Below are 27,512 nucleotides of genomic sequence, written 5' to 3'. Positions count from 1 at the left end.
AGCAAGCAACTTTGGACGGTGTATTATTCAAGATTAAATCCAGAGGAAGGACAAGCTCATAGTTAGGACTGGTTCATCCAGTGATTCAGTGACGTCATGAGACCCATCTCTTTCTTCATCCAGAGTTATATAGCTTGGCTGCCTGTAGCAATCAACATTGCATGCTTCCCCAATGTGGTGGGAGAGAAAGAATGGCTTTCCATAGCTCTTCCTCAAATGAAGAACTTTCCTAGAAACCTTCAGCAAACCTCTTTTAGTATTTATTAGAACTAGGTCACATAGGATTACTTTCAGGCCAATGGTTCTCAACCTTAGGTTATTCCCGTGGCTGCCCCCCCCCCCAGACATTTGGCAACATCTAGAGACATTTTTGGTGGTCACAGTGAGGGGAGGGCGGTGCTACTGACATCTAGTGGGTAGAGGTCAGGGACGGTACTAAACGTCCTACAATGTACAGGACAGCTCCCTGCAATGAAGAATTATCCAGCCCAACATGTCAAGAGTGTGGAGACTGGGAAACTCTGTTTTAGAACAAGAAGCAGGCCTACTCCTCTGAAGTACCAAGGTGAGGTGTGGGAGGGGTAAATATCAGAGAAAGACTGATACTGAGTGGTCAGAGAGGTAGGGGAAGATGGGAAAAAATGTCCTGTTCAAAAGCCAAAGGAGAATTTTAAGAAGGCAAAGATGGTCAGTAGTGTCAAATGTTGCCGAGCGGTCAAGTTTACGACTGAAAATCATCCACTGGATTTATTCATAAAGGGGTTACTTGTTACCTAAGCCCAAAAAGTTCCAGTAGGAACTGAGACCCTGATTATAGTACAGGCAAGTCATTCAAGAAGTTTATCTGTGAATGGAAGGAGAGAGAAAGCCGAAGAGTCAAGGGAATAATTTGTTTTTAAATAATGAAGAGACAGGATCATTTTAAAAATGCTGGTAGTAAAGATCTAAAAGAGAGTGAAAGGTAAAAGAGAGAAGGGAAAATGAGGATGGTCCCTGAGAAGAGACTGCTATCTAGAGCAGTGTTTCTCAAACTTCAATATGCAAGTCAATCACCTGCGAGATCTTGGGATCACCTGTGGAATTCTATTAAACACATTTTGACTCAGTAAGTCTGGGGTGGGGGCTAAGATTCTACACTTCTCACAAGCTCCCTGGTGATGCCAGAGCTCCTGGCCCATGGACCCCACTTTGAATAGTCAGAATTTAGAGCAGTGGTTCTCAAACTTACGAGTGCATCAGAATCACCTTGTGGGCTGGCTAAAACAGAGGTTGCTGGGCCCCACCCCCAGAGTTTCTGATTCAGTACGTCTGGGATGGGGCATGAGAATTTGCCTATCTAACATGCTGCTAGTACTGCTAGTTAAGAGATCATACTCTGAGAAACACTGATTTAGCGTATATATGTGGAGAAAATCACCTTAGAAGAGAGAGAGCTTCACCACTGACTAGATAAGGAAAAGGCAAAGATTGACAGGGTTGTCAACAAGTTTGTAGGTTTGGGGGAAGGTAGAATGTTGAAGAATTCACAGCCCATAGGCCTGTATCTTCTCTGTGAAGTAGGAGTGAAATCATCAGCTGAGAGCAAGAGAGAGGATGGATGGGATAAGGAACTATAAATATTAAGTGAAGTCTTACAGCCTTCCAATTAGCTCTTCTTCTAACACCATCCAAAAAGTCAACTTGTTATGTTACTTATTAAAGGAACAGTTTGCAATTAATTCATCCAGACAAGTTAACCAGGAAGTTATGTGGTGTAGTGGAAGAACTAAGATTTTCCTTTGGCTGGTAACTAGAGACACTTGTCTTGGAAATTTCCAAGCCCAAATCTTATTGACTATGTGGATTGTTGTAGAAATTAGGAATTCAATTGGTTTTAAAAGGCACAATGGCGGGGCCGGCCCAGTGGCTTAGGCGGTTGGAGCTCTGTGCTCCTCACACCGAAGGCTGCCAGTTCGATTCCCACATGGGCCAGTGGGCTCTCAACCACAAGGCTGCCAGTTCAATTCCTTGAGTCCCGCAAGGGATGGTGGGCGGCGCCCCCTGCAACTAAGATTGAACATGGCACCTTGAGCTGAACTCCCGGATGGCTCAGCTGGTTGGAGTGCGTTCTCTCAACCACAAGGTTGCCAGTCTGATTCCTCGACTCCCGCAAGGGATGGTGGGCTGCGCCCCCTGCAACTAGAAAACGGCAACTGGACCTGGAGCTGAGCTGCGCCCTCAACAACTAAGACTGAAAAGACAACTTGAAGCTGAATGGGGCACCCTCCACAACTAAGATTGAAAGGACAACAACCTGACTTGGAAAAAAGTCCTGGAAGTACACACTGAACCCCAATAAAGTCCTGTTCCACTTCCCCAATAAAATCTTTTTTTTAAAAAAAAAAAAAAAGGCACAATGGCATAGAATTTATGAGGGGGTAAACTCTAGAATGAGAGGCTATGGTTTCTAATCCTGCCTCACCAAAACCCACTGTGAAAATTTGGGCAAGTGAGTTAACTTAGCTTTAGTTTCTCCCCTGTAAAATGAGGACAATAGAGTTGTTGGGAGAATTAAATTGAGTAATGCAGTAACAGCATAGTGCTTGTTATGGTAAGTGCTTCACTTCTGAGAGAATTGGATTAAATTTGTTCTAAAGCCACAGCCATGTTCATCCATAATTCATATGAATTGCAAAAAATATATACATGTACACGTTTGAATCCAGCTGATCCTCACAATAGCTCCATAAGTTGGCTTCTACTATTAGCTCCATTTTGTAGATGAGGAAACTGGCACTTGAAGAAAAGAATTTGCGCAAGGTCACACAGAAAATTAGCGGTAGAGTCTAACTCCAGGGCTATATTCTCAACCACCTCACAATATGCAGGGCTCTGCAATGTGAATTCACTTCAAATTATGTGTCAAATATATGGATCAGATGAGGTAACTATCATTTGGTGTTAATGAATTTTAGGATCCAGAATCTAGTATATGGTTTCAGGAACAAGTTCTTTCTGTTTTTGCTCAGATCCCAAGAAGATGACCTTCCAGTGGTCTAGTGGTGACCACTAGAATGTGGTACCAATTAACCAGAGACTAGCTTTAAGCATAGTACTTCACACAAACTCTCAATAGTCTCCCCTTTAGGTGACCAAATAACTGTTCTTATTTAACTGGACTGTTACGATGCTTAAATAATATAGTTTATGTGGATGGAAAATTATAATGGTTGTTTGTTGAATGCCGTTTTCATACTAGATCCCTTATATATAATAGCCTTCATACAACAGCTCTGGAAAGGTACATACTAATACCTCCATTTAACAGATGAGAATCTGAAGTTACAAATTTGCTTGCCTTTGGGTAGGATCTCTAGTTCTCTCAGCCTCTCAACCCCACCCCATTCCACAGTTCTATGACTGCTGAAATGGGAAAGGAAGAAAGAGTAGCTGAGATCTTCTAGTCTTTTCAGTCCTTTGAAGACTTCACCCCTATTTTCTTTGGTACACTCAGTCCCTTTTTCATTGGATAAATAACAAATATTCATTGAACACCCACTATATACAATGCTTGGAAGTTATTGACTGATAGAGCCATATTAGACCTGTTTCAACATGACCACTCCAGCTCCCTGGAGATCACTGAACAGGACATCAGAGTTTTGTCTAGCGGCCAGCCAAACTACCTATCATCCTTGGATTTTCCCCCAAATATGGGGATCTCAGCACTTAACCTCTATATCCCCTGCTCTTCTTTTTCTCCTATATTTCCAGATCAATGCCACATTATTCTCTTTCCTGACTCATCTTCCCACTTCTCCGTTCTTGAAAATACGTTTCTAATGTGCTTTCTGGATACTTATTTCCATTATAAACAAACTCCCCTATATTCTCTTTTCTTCTATAATCTTCCCTCTCTCCCTCCCTCCCATCTTGTCTTATCCTGAAAATCCTACTCATTCATGCCATCCTCTTGAAATTAGGGGGCTCATGGTCTCCCATAATCCACACATCACAGGGGCTAGAGGGAATTTTGAATTTTTCTCATTTCCATTATAACCGAACCAGTAGTCCTCTCAGATGGGTAAAAATCCCTCTACCACTTTTCTTTTTTATCCATCAGTTTATGGTTACTGTTCTACGTTAACAGGTGAGAGTGGAAAGAGTGTTATAAGAGCCTGTAGCACGTGACACCTCTCTACCGCTAAACCTCATATTGGGCCAGCAACCTGATAACTTTCCTTTCCTTTGGAAGGAAACCATTAGTTTGGAAGAACCATTAAACCCCATAACCTCATACTTCTATGATTTACTCAACTCAAATGACGTGTATTTTCACCCCAGGTGAACCGGACTCACACATAATCACGCTAGAAACTGCTCCACATTAGGAATCTTTGACGCCAATATGCCTACCATTCTCTATCTTCCACATCTTACATGCCCTAACTTTTATTACCGCTGTTCTTACATCAGACGGAAACCTATAGTTTCTTCCCCACCTCAGCTCTACTGAGGTTTAACTGACAAATAAAAAAGAGACCTATAGATTACTGATCTTTCTTCTTTTCCCAACCTATCAATGTCCTTGTTACCTCACTTCCTTCATTCTTTAGTCTCACTGCCACGGTTCATCACCTCATCTACTCTTTCAGAAGCACCCTCACCTCCCTTACCTTCCTCCCTTCTTCTATCAATACATACCCGAAGAGTCACGGACCCAACGTTTTTCCTTTCTGTTTTACCTGGCTTCTGCTTCGGGTACAGATGTATGGCTTCCTTCCTGGTTATTTTATAGGTTGAGTTGTAGGTAGCTGCCTCGTGGGGTCAGCTGCTCCTAAAAATAAGCAAAGTTCCCGCCAGTATTGAGATGAGCTACCTGCTCTGATGAGATGTACCGTCAGGGAAATAGGTTTTTCTGTTGTTGTGGCTTTATTTTCTTCCCTAAACTCTGTGCAGCTGCCTTCAGGTGCTATCGATCCACAGCATCAAAAGAGATTCCAAGTCGTAATGGCTCCATCCCTTCAAAAAACAGCTTTTTCTAGGAGATTTTATTTCTCGGATGAGTAGGTATTAGTGGAGATCTGCCAGGATTTCCTCTATTTAGTTTTCATGATACAGCATTATTCTCTTAGATATGATATGTATGGGTTTTAGCTTTCCATTGAGTCCCAGATAAATATTGAGTCCCAAGTGACCATTATCTAGCAGAAATTCTTCTATCATTGTGGTATATATCTGTGTCTCCCATCATCTCATCTTCGATGTCTATTTTCATCATTTATGTTCATTTCATTTGATTATTTAAATCAGTTGCATGGAGATAGAAGAGGGTGTGTATATTTCTTTCGCCCACACTCAATTATTGCAGGATAACAAAAACTCATTCAAGACAGAAAGTTTGTCAGATTACCATCTGAGACCCCCAAAAAAGGCACAGCAGGAAAGTCATGACTGACACAAAGACAATGTGAACTGTTAGGGGAGGGACAGAGAAGTCTGGAGAAAAGGCTGTTACTGATTGGCTCCACTCATGCAGGTGAAAGACACAGGGCTGAGTAGAAAGAATTAGCACATCATCCTAAATAGCTCATGATGCTTTTCCCATTTCCATGGGTAGCAATGATGGATTTAAGAACACATCTTGGATGTCAGGATGGATACATAACAGAACCGGAAGCCTCTGTTAGGATATGTTCCAGCCAGAGCACTTGTACAGAGAACCTGACAGTGCTCAAGTTATCGCCTTCTGTTCAGGGTGCTGCTATCAGTCAACAGTCTTCTACGGCACAGCACGCTAGTGGGATGCTCTCGAAGAAATGTGTTCCAATGACCTCTGGAAGTTTCATTGAAGATAACCATACACCTTAGGGATAACTGGCGTCTGCCACATCCAAATAAATTTAAGTCACACTGTGATGAAGACTCATAGTCTGACCTTGAGTTTATGGAAGCAGGCCAAACTGTAAATAAAGACTCTGCTGCAAAGATGTAGAATATGTAAGAACCATGTTGCCTAGAGATCAGCTTCCAGGATGTCAGAGTGAGTGAGGACCATAGTGAACTCACGTTCCCGCAAAAACAATGAAAATCCTGGCAAAACGATGAAAATCAACCATTTTAGAACTTTGGAAAGTAACCAAAGCCACAGAACAAACTGAAAATCATTTATCCAAGAGAAACTACTGAACTTTGGTTAGAAAGTAGGATCTGTGATATTTAACTTACGGATGACATGCTATTCCCATCCCCCCCTCCCAAGTTCAGTTTCGAGGTAGCCACAAAAAGGAGTCGTCTCAAGGCCAATGAAGGGGACTGACCTCTGGTGGAGCTGCCGCAAGCACAGTCAATATTTTGTCTGAACTCGCAGTTCGTTGGAAAACCTCTATTTTTAAGGAGTTGTGGTTATTTGATTTGACTCAGAATTCAGCTCAGCAGGAAAAAATAAAAAACAAACCCTATTCCCAAGGCACTACCAAGACAATAGCCATCTACTGGCAATGTTGCAGCTGCCTAAGGGTGTGCTTTCAGTTGGGGTTAGCAAGAGACAGGCTGGGAATTTAAGATTAGCTTCTGGAGAACTAGATAACCGTAGGGAACTCTGAAAAGTTCTAGCTTATTCCAGGGGATCTGAAAGGCTGTGTGAATGTATGAGGCAGTGTACACATGTCCAGGAGAAGCATGGGAATGGAGAAGGTCCTAGTCACTAATTTCCAGCTGACTTGAAGGCTTTCTGCAAGCAGAAAGTGAAAGTTAACTGTCTTGTAAACTGCCAGAAGCTTGAAGGCATGCCTTTTCGCACAGATTCCCTTCGCATAGGGTAGAAGACAATTAAGACATCAATAGTAAAGGATACCTCCTGTTCCTAATGGACTTTTCATTTTTCTTCATAAATTTAGGGAATCAAGAATTCCAGGGTCAAGAATCCCATTTCCAAGAAGTGTGAGAAGAGGGGGAATTACTACTCTGGACAAATTAGAGGGGGAAATGGGGAAAGTGACATAATAGTATGATCCTCTGAAGCTATTAAAAGTGACCTTGTCACTGAGGCTGGGCCACAACTCCTAAACTTGAGAATCAAATATTTGGGGTAAAAGTGAAGAGCTCAGTGGATTTTGCTTTCCTTTAATCTATCATGATAATGTAGCATCATAATCTATCATAAGTCTGCCTTATGGCCAGCTGGAAGTATCAAGAAAAGCAGGAAGGGGCTAAAGAAGGGTAGGAATGAATGAAGGATCCTTGGGGATAGGGCCTGAACCATGCACTCCCTTCTCTCCTTAGTGTTTTTACATTTGTCATATACCATCCCTGGAATGAAAACAATAGCCATCACTGCACGCTCCTGCATGTGTCTGGGCTCACAGAATCATTAGAGCTATCAGAATAAGAATTAGGGGAAGAACTGGAAGGACGGGCAATATGTCAAGGTAACTGCAGTACAGCCTTGAGCTAGTCGCCTCCCTAAAATACGGTGGCTGCTCCCTTTTGGATGGCCCAGGATCCCTATTCACCCTCACCCCCATTCTATCAAACCCCTTCCTCTTATGCCTTGTCCAAGTCTGCATTCTTTTCTCTCCTCCCTTATGTGTCTCTGTTCTCTGCAGTGTTCTCTCATACTCACAAGCCTCAGTTTGTTCCCACACGTCCCCGGCCATAGTTCCCTAGAGGGACCAGGTGCCAAGATATCCAAGTCCCTCTACAGAGAACTCAAATGCCAGTGATACTACTGGGTTCACCTGAAAGCTGAGCCTCAGAGAGGAATTGAGTGACCGTAGTTTACCAGGAAGATGATCACGAGAGGGACAATGAAAGAAAGAAGGAAAAGATCACATAGGGGTCATTATCTAGGTTGTTGCTGGGCGCAACAGCGGCCTCTGTTAGCCAGGGCCTTTTCAGAAACTACAGAATGGCTCCCAGAATGGTCCTGAAGTACGCGAGGCTGGATCAGCATCCTCTCCCATTCCCCTTTGGACAAGCTGGCCGCGGACTGCACTTGTCTACGGGTCTAGCGGACTGCTGTGGCATTGGAGGCTGTCCTGGGCGGAATACGCAGCGTGCACTATACACAGTCATGGGAGTGGTCCAGGGGAGGCGCTTCTGAGTTCTTACAGAGCTCTCTGTCCACCACAGCTGCGCCTGAAAGCACAGATGGATCGAGGGGATATCATGCGGGAGCCCAGAGGGTCTGCCAGAGGCCCCTCCCCGATTTTTAAATCTTTCTCATCAGATACCATTATTGATGACATCACTTGTAATGAGTGTTTATTTGTGTCACTTCCTCTAGCTGAGATTCAAATGTGAAATCGCTGATTGGCTGAGAGGGAGAAATGTACTTTCGCTAAACCTAGGGTGGAGCAACAGGAGGGAAGAAAGAAAAAGTCTGTAATGGGCTGCCGTGTGACTCAGTTACTTGCATAAGTTTCAGGTCATTTTTCTTTTTCTTTTTCTTTTTTTTTAAACATCAACGGGTTTTATTTGTCACCATGAAAAGTCGGATTTTTAAACAGATTCTTGGACTGGGGGCTCATATCCATCAGCTCGTTCAACTTTAGCACCTGTCTCATCCCCAGTAGCTTTTCCAGAGCTGCTACCTTCACCATGAAGCTCCATAAGTTTTCCCAATTCAAACGTGGGCTTCTTCAGCATTTTGACTTTTCTAACAAAGACATCATGGAGAGGATAAATAGATTGGCAAGCCTTTTCAATGTCTTTTCCAATGCTATCAGGAATCAATTTATTGATCACTTCTTTCAAGTCATTTGTCTGCACCTCTCGGGTCATGATTTCCATCATCTTCTTCCTGATGTGGCGGACCTGTTGATGCTGAGCATAAGAAATCTTCCGAATCTGATTGTTGCGTTTTTCAGTAAAACCAACACAGAACAGACGAAGCAAATAACCATCGGTAGTCTTGACATCAACATGAGCTTCAATCATGGTCTGCATTTTTTGACCATGGAGCACATTTTGTCACGAGTAAGATCCATGCCATGGAAATTAGTCAGGCAGTTTTTGCCCTGAACATCCTCAGTAATTAACTTGAATTTCCTAAATGCAACTTCATCATTCTGCAGATCAGCTAGGCTCACTTCAAAAACACGACCCTTGAGACCATCAGATGCAATTTTGGTTCCTTGTGTTCTTGTAACTAGAGTTTTCCCAATATTTCTTATATTGAACATAGCCGGTGCTTTCACATCATACCAATCTTTCTTAGAAAATGGGTCAACCACTTTTTTCTTGGCTCCTTTCTTGCCGCCTTTCATAAGGTGCTTATTCTTACCGACTACCATGGTTTGTTCACTCGGGCCCCCACTCGTTAACCCCAGTGATTCTGTTGTTATAATGGACACCATACTAGTTCTGTCCACCAGGGGGCATTTTCAAAACAGAACGTGTAAAATTATGTTGCAAGATTCGCTCTTGCCTAATTAGGGAATGTTCCAAAGTTATAATAAAGTTGAGATCCAGTTTCAGAGAAGGTGTGCCCCTTCGGAAGAAACCAGGCGCTTTGAGGAGTCTTATTGGTAGAAAACAAAGATATTACGTATTGTCAGGATGTAACAGATTTCTGCTGCCAGTCCACAGTGAGCTATAGAAACTCAGGTGTCCTATGGGTTCCAGGTCTTAGCACCTGATGGACTGACTGGATGATCCTGATTTTTCTGAGGATGGTCGGCAGGTTGTGTTTGGTTAGGAGTACCTGAGCGCCCAGCTTCTCTCTTGGACATTAGGTCTAATGCTTTGATCCAAAAAAAAGAATTTGCTTATTACTTCACAGAAATCCTCGCCCACCCTGAATGGACCGGAAAGCACCAACTTTGAATTTTTTACTTATCTCTAGCAAATCAACAGAAAATAGACACCAGATCAACCCTATACAGGCTAGTTGGGTGGTTTGTTCTGTGGGATCCTCCCGCACTGAAGTACTTGCTGCTTTTATCTGCTTGGCATCTCTGCCAGCACTTTCTTCAGGTAGCGGACTCACCCTCCAGGCAGACAGAAGGCTTATGATCACACTAAGCTAATCCTAATACCTCAGCAACAGGGATTAGGCCACCAGTGGTCATGGGCATGTGCAGATTCTATTTCTCAGGAATTGCAGTCTTGAAAGGAGACGCATAGAAACAGTTTCGAATGAAGGTACCTTATGAAAACATCCTAAAGAGAAGTTCAGTGAGGTGCCTGGGCTGTTCTAGTGTCTAGTCTTTCCAATCTAGGGAGAGCAATCAGACAAGAAAAAGAAATAAAAGGTACCGAAATTGGAAAGGAAGAAGTAAAACTTTCTCTATTTGCAGGATCTTGTATGTAGAACACCCTAAACAATCTATAAGAAAACCGTTAGAGCTAACAAATGATTTTAGTAAAATTGCAGGATACAAAACAAACACACAAAAATCAGTTGTATTTCTACACGCTAGCTACAAACAATATAAAAAAAGAAATTTAAAAAAGCAATTCCAAACAAGTCATGGGGATGGAATGTACAGCATGGTGACTATATTAATAACACTGTAGTGCATACTTGAAAGTTGCTGAGAGCAAATCTTAAAAGTCCTCAAGAAAAAAAATTTAGTAACTATGTATGGTGACAGATGGTAACTAGACTTATTGTGGGGATCACTTCATAATGTATACAAATATTCAATCATTATGTTGTACACCTGAAACTAATATAATGTTATGTCAATTATATCTCAATATAAAATGATTTCTAGTAAATAGGAAGCTCCTTGAGAAACAAAGAAAACAATTCCATCTACAATAGTATCAAAACAAAAAATTCAGGAATAAATTTAACCAAGAAGGTGTAAGACTTGTATACTAAAACTATAAAACATGGCTAGATGAAATTACAGACCTAAATAAAAGACATCCCATGTAAGATGTCAATACTACTCAAAGTGATCTACAGATTCAATACAAAACCTATCAAAATCCCAATTTTTTGTTGTTGTTGTTTTGTTTTGTTTTTCAGAAATCAAAAAAAGCAAAATTATTGTATCCATTCTAAGTTTTTCAATATGATCACATTTAAGAAATATTTTCTAAATCACACTAGGAATCAGTAAAACATAACTGTCACTTTAAAATGAATTTATAGAAAACAATATGGTGCTTCCTCAAAAAGTTAAACACAGAATCACCATATGATCCAGTCAGTCTAGTTCTAGTTATATACTCACAAGAGCTGAAAACAGGCACTAAAACAAATATTTGTACATAGCAGCATTATTCAGAATAGCTAAAAGTTAAAGCATCCCAAGTGTTCATCCACAGATGAATAAACAAATGTGGTAAGTGTACACACACACACGCACGCACACACACACACACACACACACAATGGAATATTATTCAGCTATAAAAGGAATGAAGTTCTGATACGTGCCACAATATAGATGAACCTTGAAAACAATATACTAAGTGAAATAAGCCAGACACAAAAGGAAAAATATTGTTATGATTCCACTTATGTGAGGTACCTAAGAGTAGTCAAATTTATAGAAACAAAAGTAGAATAGAGGTTACCAGGGGCTGGATGGATGGGAGAATGGGGTGCCGTTTTATTGCTTAATGAGTATAGAGTTTCTGTTTGGGGTGATGTAAAGTTTTGGAAATAAATAGTGGTGATAGTTTCACAATATTGTGTTTATAATTAGTGCCACTGAATTGAATGCATAAAAATGGTCAAAATGAGGGGGGAAAAAGACTTCTAGTTTCCAAGATTTGTGAGCTACTTCAACATCTAATTTTTCCCCTTTATGTAACAGTCATTTTCTATGTTTACATCAAAAGGAATTTAACACACCATCACCACTTCCCATTCTTTGCTGATTAGAAATCCCAAATCATTATTGGATAAGCACTTACATTTGTGGATTTCAGAGATCCACACTGTTGGTTCAACAACAATGGAAGGAGGAACCCACGGGAACTGTGTGTGGCTTCTGGAAAAAAGGTGATGATAGAAAAACGAGTGACAGTTTTGGTTTTTAGGTTTACACAATTTCATTTAAAGAGAATCTGTATTTGGAATCCTCTGCTTCATGAGTTACGTTGGGAGAGATGGAGGAAGGGCCTCTGGCAGAAAGAAGAGTGGCTGTAGGAAATTTTAAGCAGAGAAATGAACAGTTTTTATACAGATTGACAGAAGGCAGACTAGGGGTTAGCAGGATGTGAAGGAGGACAGGGGCCTATTTAGAAAGAAAGGCTGTGCTCTTACAAGTGAAGGGGACATAATGAAAAAACTTTACTCAGGTATAACATTCTTGGAAAACAGGCGGTTTGTCAATTGTTAATATTTGGGAGGATGTTTGGGACCCCAAAAGATTTAACAAAGGAGGAGTCAAGTAGTAATCTCAGAAGTAGCTGGACCTCCCCCAGGAAAAGCCAAAGTTCAGGGTATTGGTGAAAGGTACCCTCTGAAAAGCAGCAAATAAAGGGCAGGGCTGGTCCTAGTGCAAGGTGAGTCTGCAGGTGGCGCTCACTCTTAACTACGTCTCCTGCAAGTGCAGGGTGTGTAAAAAACAGAACTGTTTTTCTGCAATTCAATGGTCATTTCTGACCTTGAATCCCCATCCTGCCTGAGGTGGAAAACAACCTTGTCAATTTAAGGCAAACAGTCAAATTCAATAATATTAATATGTAAATTCAAGTTCAAAATACAGCACATTCAGGTTTGTTTCTACTTGATGCTTCCTCCCTTTGGAGTTTCAACTCCTGAGGGTGGGGATGGGAGTGAGGAGAGGTTCTCAAATCCTCAGTCTCCACCTGTCTGTTCGTCTCTGCTGGCTGTTTTTAATCTACTTTCTTAATATTTTTTGCTTCACAATACAAAACAACTTTTGAACCTACAAATCAAAATTTAACTGACTTTTGTTCCTGACATTCCACAGTGATGTCCCCACTCTCCACCCCCATTTTCCAAAAGCAATGGGAGATTCAGGACTAATTCTAGGTTGGAGAAAAATCTCTTCTGGAAAAAGCAAAAGAAAAGAAAAAAGAAAAATAATTGATGATCTAGAGAGTAGGGAAATACACATTAACATTTGAAAAACTATAGCCCATCCCACACAGAAACAAATGCTACAAGTGGCATGCTTAGGATATATGTGACACAGGGCTCAGAAAGTCTATGAAGTTGAGGGAAACCACAGGCATTGAGTTCCATGAAACAGCAGCCAGACAGCACCACACATGACAGCTCCACAAAAGGCCATGTGTGAGACTGGGCTGACGACAGAAGGCTAGTTCCCTAAGAATTACACCAAAGAGGTGCTGGGGTAAGAGGAAATTTTCAGACCTCAAGCTCATTGACATCATATTTCACTCTAGAAGCTTACCACAAGACACGAGTCGGAAGAGTGTACTACAAAAATAATTCTGAGCGCCTATGTTAGTTTCCCAGGACTACTGTAGCAAATTGCCACAAACTGGCTGTCTTTAAACAACAGAAATTGATTCTCTCAAAGTTCTAGGGGCTAGAAATCCAAACTCAAGGTGTCAACTGGGCCATGATCTCTTTGAAAGCCGTAGGGAAGGATGCTTCCGTGCCTCTTTCTGTCTTCTGGTGGTTGCTGGCAATCATTGGCATTCCTTGGTTTGCAGACCCACAACTCCATGGTGTTCTCCCTGTGTGTCTCTGTCCAAATTTACTCTTCTTACTGTGACTACGGTCACGGATTAGGGCTCACTCTAATTTAGTATGACCTCATCTTGACTTGATTACATCTGCAAAGATCCTATTTTCAAATAAGGTCACATTCTAAGGTACTGCGGTGTTGGACTTCAACATATCTTTTTGGGGAACACAATTCAACCTCAACAGTGCCTGAAAGTAGAGGAAAGTGTAAGTGCTTCAGTGCTAGCACTTTTTAAAAATCAGCCTTATTAATGTATAATGTATATACTATAAAATGCACCCATATTAAGTATACAGTTTTCTATGTTTAAACAATGTATATATACATCCATGTAACCACTACTACGACCTCCCCACAAAAGTTCCCACCCTCACCCCAGGCATCCATTGATCTGTTTCCTGTCACAATATCTTCTTATATTTACCTTTTCTATTGTTCTATGTAAGTGCAAGCACACGCTATGTAGCTTATTGTGTCTGCCTTAACTTTTATAATAATTTTGAGATTCATTCTATTGCTACATGTATCAGTAGTTTGTCGCATTTAATTTCCGAGTAGTATTCCATTGTATGAATATATCACAGCTTGTTTATTCATTTGGATATCTGGGTTATTTCCAGGTTTGGCTATTTTGGTTAGAGCTGTTGTGAATATTTCAGTACATGTTTTAGTAGGGACACATGACTTCATTAGTCTCGAGTAAATATTTAGGAGTGGGATGGCTAGGTTGTATGATAAGTGCAGGTTTAACTTTAGAAGAAACAGCCAAACTGTTTTCTAAAGTGGCTGTACCATTTTTGCATTCCCACCAGCAATATGTGTGAATTCCTGTTGCTCCATATTCTTGCCTACACTTGGTATTATCAATCTTTTTAACTTTAGTCATTCTAATGGGTGTGCCCTGGTATCTCATTGTAGTTTAATTTGCATCTCTTGGATGACTCATAACGTTGAGCATCTTTTTATGTGCATATTGTATACATACATAACTAGTATAACTTTTTTGCGAAGTGTCTCTTCAAATCTCTATGCATTTGAAAAATTGGGTTGTTTTCTTATTGAGTAGCAAGAGGTCTTTATATATTCTAGATACAAATTTTTTTCAAATATATGCCTTGTGAATATTCTCTCCCAGTCTGTCATGCCTTTCCATTTTCTCTCTCTCAATCTCTCTCTCTCTCTCTCTCTTACACTGTCCACAGTATTTGTTAATTGTTTATTTATCAAGGGAAAGTATTCCTTAGCCAAAATATTCATGTTTCATAGTTCAGGAACATAGGTCAGTGACAAACTTCCATGGAAGTCAACTCAAAGAAATTCTTTACATTCCAAAATCACTTTGCACTCTGAAGCATACCAGCCTTCCTCATCTCCTCAAAATCTTTCATGGAATCCTAATTTCAGTAGAAATCTGGACATTCTTCCACAGGTCTGCCACAGCAAACTTATAGAAATCTGCAACCCCCAGGAATACAAGATTACTCCAACAATATGAAACCCCAGACACCTGGCCAGAAGGCCACGCATCTGAGGTGTCGTCAAAGCACTGGGAGGCTTGGGAGTTACGGTCTCCCTTAATGCCAACGTCTTTCCCGGTGGGGAAATGGACGATGCTGCCTGTTCATTTTCTTGATGGTGTCTTTCAAAGACCTTAAGTTTTTAATTTTGATAGTCTTATTTATTGTTTATTCTTTCATAGTTAATCTAAGAACTCTGTTTACTGCAAGGTCATGAAGATTTTATCTATGTTTCCTTCTAAAAGTGGTGCTAGCTTTTTGAACAATGAACAGGTGGGGGAAACATTTTTCAGCTGGCCCAGGAATGCACACAATGGCAGGAGCTCACCTGGAACTGGAAAGACAACTCTAAGGAAGAGCGGAGTCGCTGGCAGTAGCAACAGTCACTGGGGCACACAAGGCAGCAAAGGGCTGCAGAAGCAGTGGAGATGAAACAGTGGGGAACACAAAACTGTAAATTTCACTTGGAGACCTGCCTCTTTCAAATATGCGGAATCATCTCTCTAAAAGAGGGTGGAGGCCACATCCTAAGACTCTCTTTGGCATTGGGGTGCTAGGAATACAAGAACCAAAGAGGAAATGGAAACGCATAGGTTTTAAATATTATACCTGGGATGGACAATAAGGAAAGCAGAAAAAAGGTATAGTAATCCATTTGTCACTGTTTGGGGGCTCCTTCTTTGGGGGTATCCCTCACTGTGCCTAGTCTTGTGGTTGGCTCACAGAATCAATGCAATTCTGGAAAATCAAACTCAGAAAAAAGAACAGAGGCCAAGACAACTCAGGCCCTAGAAGCAGGAATCACATTTGTCTTTTATCAAGATGTGTTTACTGTCCCTGCCCTGGCAAGACAGTGCGGCTGCAGCCCCTCTGGTGAATGAATTGGCCATCATTTCATCTTTTCATCAGTCACTCAGACTCAAATTCCTGGGTAGGCACATTTGTTTGGCCTTGTGTTATGCCTGCTGGGAAGGAGAAAGAGAAAGGGAGGATTTGCCTCTTTGGTTTCTATAGAGGGAAGTGAGCTGCTACTTCTCACCATAAAAGAGTTTGGATGATGTACAGAAATAAAAAAGCCCACTAGTCTGGGTCTTAGAAATAACCATTACAAGTTTCATTGTTTTTTTTTTTCCTTTTCTTTTTGCAAAGAGACAAAAGTAATTCGGACACTATTGCCTGGGAAGTGGAAGTTTACATGCAAGGTAAGTTTTTCTTCTCAGGCCATGGGAAGCTGAGTGTCACAGCTTCTTAGTGTGGACCTTGTCCCAGTTGAGTTTTAGTTCCACAGATTGTGTGTTCTGAATATCTGGAATGGACTGATAAGACTCATAGCAAATCTAAAACAAGTAAGTTCTTTCTTGTTGTCTCTACTCTCTGGCCCCAGCAATTGCAAATTCGGCTAGGTTGGCACTTAGCCTGTGGATTTAGATTGCTTTAGATTATGGAAAATCACTATTGTTTAGGAAATAAAGTTTTGTGGACAAGGGGATTATGCTGGAATTTTTTGTGTGTGTCCTAGAATTCAGGAAAAGTGCCGAATTGGGTTGGAATGTTCTAGGAGGAGCTGGAAGAACCACAGTGTGTCTAGTGTAAGATGGATTGAGCTACAGTTGTCAAGGAAAGAACCCTGACAATAAGCTGGTACCTGAATGAGACCTCTCCAGCTACAGCCCTGAAGAAGAATTGGGAAAGGAAAAATTGGGGGATTTTAATTCTTCTTTGGGAGTAAGAAACGGGAGATTCATTTTGGGAATATCAATTTCTTTTAAAATATAAGGGAAAGGGATCATTCTGTTACATTCCAAATGTTATGATTTCTACAAATAGCTGACAGTATTATTTGGGTGGTGTTATCCAATAAATTAGATTTGAATATATAATTCAGCTGGAAATAAGGTGTGACTTCTGTAGTATACAATGTGGCTGTTGGCTAAAAAGTGAATGTTCTGCCTTGACCCTTACCAAAGCTTCAGAGGCCAGGATCAAAGAGGTATTCATAAAAGCCTTGAGAAACTAGACTGCTTGTCTTAGTTGCTCCAGACCAGTGTCTGGGAGGCCCAACCAGGATGTGTGGGCAGGACTTGTCTGATAGTACCTTGTTCTCCCCCCCTAGAACACCCAAAGGGTACACTGTGTTCCAGGAAAAAGTGATACAAAATGGTTCAGCACAAGACAAATTTTGAAAAACTTGCCTCAGGATTTCAAGTTGGACAAGATACTAGGAAACATTAAAAACACAAAACAGAACACATAAAAATTTAAACTACTTATTCTAAGGCCAAAAATCACCATCAGTAAAGACAAACTCCAAATGACAAGCCAGGAAAAATATTTTGCACCACTTGATTTTTAACACATATTATTAGAAGTAAACCACTCCCTAGGAGGGGTGGGGGAAAAGGAGAAAAACATAAATAGGCAGCTCATAAAAACTAATAAACAAATGGCTACTAACATGAGAAGTATTTCAACTTCACCAATAATGTAAAAGTACAAATGAATGCAACAGTAAGAAAAAGTTTTCACCTACTAGAGAGTCACTCATGTAAAAGACCAATACCACCCAGTGAATTTCCACGTTATGGAAATTAAGCAATCACATCCTGTTAGTGAAAATGCAAATTGGTACCGATTTTTGCAGGGTTATAGGACAATGCCCATCCATCAACCTTTACAATGTGTAGTCCTACTAAAGCATCAGTTCTTCCACTACAAATGTATCTTACAGATACATTCATGCAAATGGAAAAAGATATATGCACAAGGTTGTTCACTGCAGCATTATAATAGGAATAAAAACATAAGTTCAATGTAAATATCCAAACAGTAGGGAAACAGTTAAACAAAATAGTAAACATCCATCTAATGGAAGACTCTGGAGCCACTAAAAATAATGAGATTAATATCTTTTTACTGCCTCAATGCTCAGCTCAATAAATTATCACGAAGCAATTATACCCATTAACAGCTCAGCTATCCCCTCATTCGCCCTCCCAGTCCCAGTACCCTTTCCAGAGGTAATCACTTCCTGATTTCTATCACTATAGACTAGTTTTGCCTGTTTTGAACTTCATACAAATGTAATCATACCATATATTTTCTTTTGTGTCTGGCTTATTTGGTCATCATTGTTTGTGAGACATATTTACATTGAATATTGCTATAGTTTGTTAATTTCTGTTGCTATGTGGTATTTTTATCGAATATACAAACATTTATTTATCCATTCTACAACTGCGTTGTGTCTAGCTTTGTGTTATTATGAATAATGTACTGTGAATGTTTCTTTTATGTATTTTTTAGTTCACATGTCTACATTTTTGTTAGGTATATATCTATGAGTAAAACTATTGTGTTTATGTGTATATTGTTTTAGTAGATGCTGCTGAACAGTTTCCCAAAACGATTGTGCCAATTTATGTTCCTATCAACAATGTATGAGAGTTTCAGTTGCTTATATAAAATGTCTAGAAGTATATTTATTAAGCTTAATAATAGCTACTTGTGGGCAGTGAGATGAGGTAAGAATGGAGGGCTGTATTTTTTTAATATACATTTAAGTACCTTTTTAAAAAATAACTGCATGTTTCTTTTTACAGAATAGCATTTTTCTTTTTTCTATATCCCACTAATTTTTTTCTAACTTGGTTCAGATATATATTCCATTAATTTTACAGTTTTAAAAAGTAAAGTCTTAAATATAAGGACAGAGATCTGGTCCAAAGAAATGGAAAAGATGATTAGATTAATAAAAGTCAGTAGTAAGTGTTCAGTGAGTAGACATCAAATTTAACTTTGAGCTACCTGACAGCTCAGGCAGGGTATATTCTGAATAAATCAGAGTGAAATATGTGTTCTCAATACTGATAAGATGTGTCAAGAGCACAGGGAGCCTGATTCATCGTGGGTTGCCTGATGAGGCAATGACCTGTTTTTTGGCTTAGTTGAAGATTACATTCAAGAAATATGGGAGTGAGGAGAGTAAGAGATATGGTAGGAATAATGAAAGAGGCGGAAATGTAGGTTTGGATTAGAGTGTGAAAAACTTTAAAAGCCCAATTAGGAAATATATTTCCTAATATATATATTCCTAATATATATTTCCTAATATATATATTGGGTAATGATGAATCACTAGACGTCTTTAATCAGAGAAGTAGAATGATATATTTATACTTTCAAAATTTACCCATAGTCAGTAACTATGTAACAGTAAGCCAACACCCCACCTTTCCAGCTACTTGCCCCCAAGAAATGCATCTTAATATAACCACTGGCACCAGGAATTAGGTCTCTACTTCTGCATCCACCCAGTGGACCAACAGACCAATGGTGAAGCAGAGACAAGCCCTTCCAGTCTCCAGTCAATTATGTTTCAAACCAAGTCTGAGAAACAGACCCCAGTTCTCTTCCTAACAAAAAGAATCCTTCAGGACTGCCTCTTCTAATAACTTTTTTTTTGTCATGAATCAAATAGACTATCTCCATCATCTGTGTCAGGGAAGATTAATTTCACTTTGGAGGTACTTCAAAGGGGCTTCACGATTTGGTGGGGGATGGATTTAAGATTTAGCTACTGCTGTTGAAAACCAGACTCATCAGGCCCAGTAGAAGTTGGAGAACACAGAGTTTGGGACTTTAATTTCTAAGAGGAAGGGAATTTCACTTTTTTGACTTTGAGTTCTCTGCAAGAATGCCTGAGTATGTGGTGACGAGATCGGGATTCAGGCCCGCAATGAGAGCACCTATTTTGGCCTCAGATCTGAGCTAAACTACAGCTAAGCACTGGAGTGCTAGGATCTTGTCCATATTAATGGACTTGTACCTCAATTCCCATTGGACCAATTTTTTTTTTTTTGGACCAATTTTTTTAGGTGCATATTGTTCATTAATCAGAATTGGTGTGAAGGTGTGGAAAGGAGCATCGAAAATCTCCAGCACTGGGGCCGGCCCGGTGGCTCAGGCGGTTGGAGCTCCGTGCCCCTAACTCCGAAGGCTGCCGGTTCGATTCCCACATGGGCCAGTGGGCTCTCAACCACAAGGTTTCCGGTTCAATTCCTCGAGTCCCGCAAGGGATGGTGGGCAGCGCCCCCTACAACTAAGATTGAACACGGCACCTTGAGCTGAGCTGCCGCTGAGCTCCCGGATGGCTGAGCTGGTTGGAGTGCATCCTCTCAACCACAAGGTTGCCGGTTCGACTCCCACAAGGGATGGTGGGCTGCGCCCCCTGCAACTAACAAGGGCAACTGAACCTGCAGCTGAGCTGCGCCCTCCACAACTAAGACTGAAAGGACAACAACTTGACTTGGAAAAAAGGCCTGGAAGTACACACTGTTCCCCAATAAAGTCCTGTTCCCCTTCCCCAATAAAAATCTTAAAAAAAAAAAAAAAGAAAGAAAATCTCCAGCACTACTCTTCATGAAGTGTATATCAGTATGACATTTTTAAAAGGAAATTTGGCAATATTTATCAAATGTTTCAATGCACATACTCTTTCACTTAGCAGTTTGATTTCTAGGATAGCCCACAAGTACGTAAAGATGTAAGGAGTGTTTGTTGTAATGTTACTGATAACATTAAAGACTTGAAATAATTTAAATGTTCAAGGACAAGACAGGTTCAAGGACAAGACAGGACATTTTACATTGTTACAGTTCCTCTGACTGCAAGTCAAAGAAACAGATTCTGGATGGTTTTGGGGGGCAAATGCGAATATACTAAAAATATGCTGCATTTCATGAAAAGGAAGGACAAGTTGAAGAATTAATAGTCAGGAATGGATGGAATCAGGGTAGTTTCAGAGAATGAGGGAGTTGTCCTATTTACTTTGTACCATTCTGTTCTCTGTGTGTAACAAGAAGGACACATTATGTTTATAATTTTTAAAACTTTAAGAAAGAATTGTTTTGTTTTTATTTTTATAAAAGCTAGCATGAATAACACATTCATAGTGCAGCAGTTTAGTTTAGATCCATTAGGCCCCATTTTACTCTTTGTACAGACTTCAGGTAACTCTTTCAAAATCGACATAGTATATTATTATCTATTACTGCATAGAATATTACCCCAAAATTCGGTGGCTTAAAATAACAAGCACTTCTTATTTTTTTAAAGATTTTATTGGGGAAAGGGAACAGGACTTTATTGGGGAACAGTGTGTACTTCCAGGCCTTTTTTCCAAGTCAAGTTGTTGTCCTTTCAGTCTTAGTTGTAGAGGGCGCAGCTCAGCTCCAGGTCCAGTTGCCGTTACTAGTTGCAGGGGGCACAGCCCACCATCCCTTGTGGGAGTCGAACCGGCAACCTTGTGGTTGAGAGGATGCACTCCAACCAGCTCAGCCATCCGGGAGCTCAGCGGCAGCTCAGCTCAAGGTGCCGTTTTCAATCTTAGTTGCAGGGGGCACTGCCCCCCATCCCTTGCGGGAGTCAAGGAGTTGAACTGACAACCTTGTGGTTGAAAGCCCACTGGCCCATGCGGGAATCGAACCGGCAGCCTTTGGAGTTGGGAGCACAGATCTCCAACTGCCTGAGCCACCGGGCCGGCCTTGTGACAATTTTTTTAAATGTGTGATTATTTCATTTGGGGATGAAAAAGAGAGCTTGTGCACTGAGACTTTCCAACAGATTACCTCTATCTGGAAAAAAAATAAGCTGATATTGTCTTTATTTAAAGTTACTGAAAGGTGAGTCACACCTGAACGTATTTTATTCATTCAATTCAACAAATATCTATTGAGCACCCACTATATGTTGGGTATTGTTCTACTTACTGGATTTAGAAGAGTGAACAAAACAAATATCCCTACTCTTGTAAAACTTACATTTCAGCAACAGGCAATAAACAATAAACATCATAATTATTAGTCTATGTGGTATGTTAGAAGATGGTAAGTGCTATGGGGAAAATAAAACAGAGAAAGGAGAACTAGTACAACATTATTTAGGGTGATCGGGGAAGGCATCATTTGATAGGTATTATTTGAGCAAAGACTTGACGAAGGTGAAAAAGTTAATAGTGAAGTTATCTGTGAGAAGAGTGTTCCAAACAGAGAGAACAGAAGAGCGAGGTGACCTCTGGAAAGTATTTATTCTTTGTCCTTGGTGTGCTGAAATTTCACAACGATGAACCTTGGTGGGAGTCCATTTTCATCCATTTTGCTAGGCATTTGATCGGCCCCTTCCATCTGGAAACTCACATCCTATGGTTTGGGATAGGACATGAATAGAGCGAGGAAAGAAGCACTATGAGATCAGGTCAGTAACATGAGGTGGGGTTGGGGAAACTTCAAGTCATATGGTCTTGTTGGCAACTGTACAGATTTTTGTTTTTACTTGAATGAGACGGGAGCCATTGCAGGGTTCTGAGCAGAGGAGTGACAAGGGTGAACGCAGTGAAACCATTTTAAGATGCTATCTCAGTCATTTAGATGAGAAATGATAATGGCTTAGACCAGGATGGTAGGAATAGACATGGTGAGAAATGATTAGATTCCACATATATTGTGAAGACAGAACCAACAAAATTTCCTGCAGGGTAGGATGTGGGGTGTGAAACAGAACAGAATCAAAAATGATTCCAAGGGAATCCTGGTGACTTTTCTATATTCCAAAGATAAAATGAAACTTTCCATGTTTTCTCATTTGCAACAGTAGGTGCAAAGTGACAATAGAGGAGAGTTAACCCTTTTAAGGGAAAAGGGTCATGATTCTAGACTGCTATACCTGGCTCTCTCTGAAGTGGTGGTTTCCTATGACAGTCAGAGAGATTAGCTGGCTTGAGATGCCACTAATTTTAGGCAACCACAACAAACAGAGAGAAGAATTAAGAATTTTTTTTTAATTTATTGGGGTGACAATTGTTAGTAAAATTACATAGATTTCAGGTGTACAATTCTGTATTACATCATCTATAAATCCCATTGTGTTCACCACCTAGAGTCAGTTCTCTTTCCATCACCATACATTTGATCCTAAGAATGTTTTTAAAAGGCTCTGCACAACAGCCAAAGGACATCAGTGAAATCCCTTAAGCTTCTACCACCCTAGCTTTTTTGCTCTGGGAGGGACTTAGCTTGCAGGCCTGTTCCCTGTGCACTCATCAAGCCTGCCAGCTGAATGTTGCAGTCTTGCAGTGGGAGGCCTAGCTCAGGGGAAACTGAACAGCTCAGTGACTGACACAAGTTCCAGGGAATGCAAACCAACTATCAACAGAGATTTGTTTTTTCCTCAGGGAAGTAGTGTAACAAAATAAAAAATAAATCACAATAAAAAGCTCCAAAAAAAGGGAAACATGATGTATAAGAAACAGTGATGACCAAAGAAACCAGCAAAGCATACAATTAAGAATAAATAATTGTTGATAATGTGATTTTGAAGTTTTATGCAATTCTTCAGAAGAGATTCTTAAAATAGAAGAGTCAAAAATAAGAAAAGTTAATAACAGTCTTGCACTGAATCACAATAAAAGTCCAAGTGGAATATAAGGCAGGGGAGAATAAAATCTTGCTAAAAGTATTTTCTGTAGGGGAGCAAAATTATAATGTATGTTGATGGTCATAAAAAATGTTGATTCATATTCTAATTATTAACAACGTATGGGTAATGATAGGTAAAAGAAAAAGGATTTAAACAGAAATCGCAAACCCAAATGTCCACAGGGGCCAGAGAGAGGTAATGTAGAAGTGGGCATTTACTTTATTTTTTCTTGAAACATGGCTGTGTTAGTCAGCTCAGGCTACCCCAACACAATAACATGGGCCTTGGCTTAAACAACAGAAATTTATTTTCTCATAGTTCTGGAGACTAGAAGTCTGAGATCAGGGTGCCAGCATAATTGGGTTCTGGTGAGGGCTCTCTCCTTGGCTTGAAGATGGCTGCCTTCTTGCTGTGCCCTCACATAGAGAGATAGCAAGCCCTTTGGTGTCTCTTCTTACAAGGGCACTAATCCCATCATGAGAGCCCTGCATCATGAATTCATCTAACCCAAATTATCTCCCAAAATGCCCCATCTCCTAATACCATCCCACTGGGGGTTAGGACTTCAATATATGAATTTGGGGGAGGAAACAAAATTCAGTCTGTAACAATGGCCCATTTAGGTCTTTAATCAAAGTGAGAATGCCATGAGAACAGAGGCACATTCTACCATAAGAAAACAATAGTACAATCAAAGATTATAAACGTAAATTGAAATTCACTCTTCACTTTAGAGAAAGAAGACAAAATGGTGGGGACTGTGGTAAACCATAGGGCACATACTTCCTCGAGGGGGGTCAGCTACCATTTGGTTCCAGGTAATTGTTTCCATGTGAGATTGGGGGCCCTATATTATGGACATTCTGGGTTTTTTTTTTTAGCAATTGACTCTTTTTCTTTCTTCCTTATTGGGGAAGGGGAACAGGACTTTATTGGGGAACAGTGTGTACTTCCAGGACTTTTTTCCAAGTCAAGTTGTTGTCCTTTTAATCTTAGTTGTGGAGGGCGCAGCTCAGTTCCAGGTCCAGTTGCCATTGCTAGTTGCGGGAGTCAAACCGGCAACCTTGTGGTTGAGAGGACTTGCTCCAACCAACTGAGCCATCCGTGGGCTCAGCGGCAGCTCAGCTCAAGGTACCGTGTTCAATCTTATTTGCAGGGGGCGCAGCCCACCATCCGTTGCGGGACTTGAGGAGTTGAACCAGCAGCCTTGTGACTGAGAGCCCGCTGGCCCATGTGGGAATGGGACCCGTAGCCTTCGGAGTTAGGAGCACGGAGCTTCAACCGCCTGAGCCACCGGGCCAGCCCAATGTTCTGATTTTTCAAGTGTGGCTAGATAGATATCGGAATCTCTATGCAAAACATCCAGATTTTAAAAAGTCAGCTCAAAAAAAATTTAAATACCCTATGACGCAAAACACACACACACACAAAAAACCCCCATCCACATCTGTGGGCTGAATATAAGCTACTAATTTGCAACTTCTGATGTAGGACTTCAAAATTACTAAAAAATAAGAAAGCAAAACACATAGAATGCAAGGGTCAAAATAGCAAGAATAAGAACAAAATATATAATATGATTAAACACAATAAAATTAAATACAGTATTATTTTGTCTGTTTTATAATTTCATGTAAATAGCATAATAATCTAATATTTTTAGTATTTCATTTCCTATTAGCTTCTTATTATACCTCTTTTTTTTTCAGTGTTTTCTCTAAGGCTAATAATATGTATTGTTAACTTATCAGAGTCTGTTTAGAATCAATACTGTATTTCTTCACAGTTCCCACTTTCTACTTAACCCTTATCCTTACTTACCTGACACTTCCTGCTTCACAGTGCAATAAGTTTAGAGCAAATAAAAGTGTATAAATACGTTTACCTGTCCTCATGTACTTTATATGATTGTTGTTATATCTTTTTCTTCTACATTATAAGCCCCCAAGCAAGGGGTACATTTCCATCTCTAGAAGTCCCCTGGTCCCTCTATGACCCATGCAGGTGTGTTGGGGTGAGAGGTAATGGTAGTGGTTGGGGTGAGGGGACAAGGGTGTAAGGCTCTTCCTCTATAATCACACTACTGTACTTTTTACTTTGGGTTTCCCCCCTTCTTCCTTTCTCCTTTCCAGGGAAACTGGCTGGTGTAAGGGATGGGGAAGTTCTATTCATTAAATCTACTGTATTGTCTATGCATAAGAGTTCTTTCTGTTTCCCTCAGGGAAAGTTTTTGAAATGCAAAAGCAAAGAAAAGGCTCCTTGTTTTCTCTTCTGTGTTCTCTCACTTAAAACAAATGGGCATAGAACCATTTTATCTGCTGCTTTTATGCGGGGGAAGGGCTGTTGTTCATATTTTAAAATTGATGCCTTACCACATAAACAAGTATAAACATCCTTATACATATGTCTATTTGACTGTGTGAGGAAACTTCTATAAATTAAGTTGGAATTAGCATATTTTTAAGGCTGTTGGTATATATTCCCAGAAATTTTTCCAACACAGTTTTAGTGTCTTCCACTATGTATTTTAATATATTTTCTCTTCTATTGGGCTACCTCATCATTCTAATGTGAATTTTTGTGAAACACAAAAATATTTTAATACCACTTCACACTCATCAGGATAGATATTATTAAAAGTGGGAGGGATAAGTGTTAGTGAAGATGTGGAGGAATTGGAACTCTTGTGCATTGTTGGCAGGAATATAAAATGGTACAGCTGCTATGGAAAACAGTTTTGCAGCTCCTCAGAAAGTTAAACGTATAATTAACTTATGATCCAGCAATTCTACTCCTAGGTATATACCCAAAGAATTGGAAACAGGGACTCAAATAGATGTTTGTATACCTATGTTCATTGCAGCGTTATTCACAATAGCCAAAAGGTAGAAACAACCCAAATGGCCATGGACAGATGAATGGATAAACAAATGTGGTCTATACATACATACAATAGACTATTATTCAGGCTTAAAAAGGAATGAAATTCTGATATATGATACAACATGGATGAACCTTGAAAACGTATGCTAAATGGAATATGTTGCCTTCCCCAACTAGCCCTGCTGCTGGTAGTTCAGACTGCATGCCCAGGACCTGGTCTTTTTTCTGGCTAGCATATGACTCAATAAACCCTTTCTTTCAGAAATAAAATAAAATAAAAAAGAAAGAAAACATGCTAAATGAAAAAAGCCAGACCCAAAAGGACAAATGTATAATTCCACTTATATGAGGTACCTAGTAGAATAAGGCAAACTCATTAGAGGTTACCAGGGCCTGCGAAGAGGGGGGCAATGGGGAATTATTGTTTAATGGGTACAGAGTTTCTGTTTGGGATGATGAAAAGGTTCTGGAAATGGATAGTGGTGATGTTGCGCAACATTGTTAACGTACTTAATGCCAATGAATTAGACATTAAAAATAGTGAAAATAGTAAATTTTATGTTATGTATAGTTTACTGCAATTTTTTAAAAAGGAAAAAATATTTTAAAGTGTATGTTTTTGAAAATTTGTTTAAAGGAAGTAAATATTTTGCGACGTACCAAACTGTGTGTGTTTTTCCTCCCAAAGGGAGGTAGGAAGGCCTATTCATTTATTAATCCAATTGCCGAATGCTCGCTCTATGTCTGCACTAGGCTTGGTATCTGAAATGCACAATATTTATTTATCCAGTCCGCAAGATGCTTATGGGCCCATTGGGGAGCTAAGGCACCCACACATAACGTAATTAAATTATAAATAAGACATCATAAGAGACGTTACGGGGCAGATTATGTGATCTCTTAACTTTTTATTTTCTCTTAAATTACACATTCTTTCTCTCCTGTGATATACTCTCGTCTTCAACTGTCATCAACAATTATCAAGTTTTTTTTCCATTTGTGAAAGCTTTCC

At 40.1% G+C, this 27,512-nt stretch overlaps 1 long non-coding RNA gene and 1 pseudogene across 1 annotated transcript in view; both read right to left on the bottom strand.

The window, feature by feature from the left end:
- Nucleotides 1-27,512, bottom strand: part of LOC117012750 (uncharacterized) — a 36,314-nt gene that overhangs the window by 3,524 nt on the left and 5,278 nt on the right. The gene's annotated exons all lie outside the window — the stretch shown is intronic.
- LOC117012749 (40S ribosomal protein S3a-like) lies at nt 8,453-9,275 on the bottom strand (annotated as a pseudogene).

The sequence above is a fragment of the Rhinolophus ferrumequinum genome, chromosome 21 (genome assembly GCF_004115265.2).
Source record: "Rhinolophus ferrumequinum isolate MPI-CBG mRhiFer1 chromosome 21, mRhiFer1_v1.p, whole genome shotgun sequence".
Classification (NCBI taxonomy): Eukaryota; Metazoa; Chordata; class Mammalia; order Chiroptera; family Rhinolophidae; genus Rhinolophus; species Rhinolophus ferrumequinum.
Note: the sequence above shows the minus strand (reverse complement) of the source record. Positions and strands in the feature narration are given on the sequence as shown.